This window comes from Eptatretus burgeri, chromosome 15 (genome assembly GCF_056783735.1).
Source record: "Eptatretus burgeri isolate ZD-2024b chromosome 15, Ebu_testis_v1, whole genome shotgun sequence".
In the NCBI taxonomy this organism is placed as follows: Eukaryota; Metazoa; Chordata; class Myxini; order Myxiniformes; family Myxinidae; genus Eptatretus; species Eptatretus burgeri.
Window position 1 is genome coordinate 66271312 of NC_140975.1, and position 2500 is coordinate 66273811.

Consider the following 2500-nt stretch of genomic DNA (forward strand, 5'->3'; position numbering starts at 1 on the left):
TGCCCTCCAATTTTGAACGATCCTCTCCGAATTCTCTCTGTCCACGCCTTTTGTAGGGAGGTCCTTCCCCTCTCTCCGCCCCGCGACCCGCCCCGTTCGGACGTGTCACATCGTGCACCCGCCAATCGGGAGAGGCCACGCCACCCCCCCTCCCTCTCCTCACTTTGGTGGAGAGGGGAACAAGATTCAAGCGGGAAATGTTCGCGTGGGCGTTTTGGGCGGGAGATCTTGGCGGGAGATGCCCCTTCATGCACTGGTTGCTGCCGCTGCCACTCCGTTCCTCCATCCGCCCCGCGGAGATCGTGACCGCACGATGCTCGATGAACGGCGAGTGGTGAAGATGGTGGTAGCGCAGTTGTGGAAGGTGGCGTCGTGGCGTGAGTGGAGTGATTGTTGGCGTCGAGGTTGTTGGCATCCTGGAGTGAATGGAGTGATCGTGGAGATGTTGGTTGTGGCGATGTTCGTTGTTGTTTTGTGCACCAAAATAACAATAGGAAAAGAAAAAATGGCTAACTCAAAGCGTTGCAGCCCGGATGAATCACACATATTCCCTCTATACAAGGGGTTTGGGCTAACTACACATGGACTTACCGAGAAATCTCACCTGAGGACTCATTATGGTGTAATGCGAATTTCCACAACCGTAACAATATATTGCCAAATGATATTACCATTATGAGCTTATCCGGAATTAACATTCCAGATAAAGTATTGTAATCGCCGTCCGTGCGTCCGTCTGTCCGTCCGTGCGTCCGTCCATCCCCTTTTTCGACTTCGGTCAAACCGCTGGGCAGATTTTGACAACTTTTTGAGATATTGTGCTGTACATAGTTTTAGCTCTAACTCTCAATGGTGAATAATCACTTTTAAAATTCTAGTAGTCGGATCCGGATCCGGATATTCACCAAAATCTAAACACTTCGTCCTTGTCACACACCGAACCTGTCCACAAAATTTCATCCGGATCCGTCCACAACTTTTCGAGATATCCTGCACACAAACAAACAAATGAAATTGCTCGTTGAGCAAGGAATTGCCGGAATAACTTTGTCATATCTCCATGATCTGTGAAAAAACAAAAACCTGGAAATCAATTTGGTTCTTATAAGTCTATAGTGCTACTGTTTAATGAGTTATAGCACTTAGTTTGGTCATGATCATAACTTGGAAGTCAATCGGACTCGAAATGGCGTTTTTATCGCAATTTGAAAGTTTTGACCCGACCCCCCCCCCTGACATTCGACCCCCAACCGCTAAGAAGGGTGTTGGTGTAAGACCCCAATGAGACATATGGTTGGATGCAGAATAGGAAGATGCACATTTTGGATTTGGTTTGAAGTCGATACGACCATTTTAGCGGACGTTATTGCGAAAATAAGAATTTCGGTTTTTCGGTGACCTTGACCTTGACCTTTGACCTAGATTCACCAAAAACGACAAATGTCTAAGTTGGACCATGGCCGATGTCTGTACCCAGTTTGGTCATGATCATTGAAACGGTGTGGCTGCTACAAGGTAAACAAACACACAGAATGACACACACAACCTCTTTCATCCCCGGTGGCAGAGGTAAAAATTCGTATTTTTACTTCCTTTTATTTCAAACAATAAGGTTTGTCTTGTCAAGGGATGGTGTGTCGTTGATTGTGTTTCTCACCCAAGAATCGTCTTCACCCATTTCCCCCCCCCCCTCTACGGAAATAAAAAATAAAATTAAAATAAACTACAAAAAACATTTTGCATTTTTATGTTATATATATATATATATTATATATATATATATATATATATATATATATATATATATATATATATATATATAATTCCAGCAGTGTCTGTGTCTGTGTCTGTGTCTGTGTCTGTGTCTGTGTCTGTGTCTGTGTCTGTGTGTGTGTGTGTGTGTGTGTGTGACCGCTGTTTCTCAATAACCACTGGTCTGATCCAATTGAAACTTGCCAGGTATATTGCTGGGGACCTGAGTATGTGCCTTTTCAAGGTTTGATATTAATCGGACAAGTGGTTCCCAAGTTATGGTCATTTATTTACCAACCAATGACAAGACACGGTGCTGCGTAGGCGTGGCCGTTGGGGAAGAGATCCTCAGCCACGTTCCCCATTCCGGGTTACAACGTACGGACTTCCGGGGATAGTGATGGCTCACTGTATTCTAATAATTTGTCGATTTCTTATCCGCATTTATAGATAAACACAATGCCCCAATCCAGTCGTCGTTTACGAGAGCGAAGGAACGGCCTGTGTAGTTGTTTGAAAGTTTTTTTTTTGCACGTACGGCCACGTCCGAGTTCAAATCAATGGCAACCTGCAAAATGCGGCCTGTTGGAACCGCCTCACGCTGCGGCACAATATATGCGGTGTATTTTGTCGGTGCGTTGTTTTGTTTCCCAGTACAGTGCAGTTCGAATTTCTGAACATATATTTCATATCGATTAAATATTACAATGTATACATCGATGATCTATACATACGGAATTTATAGTCA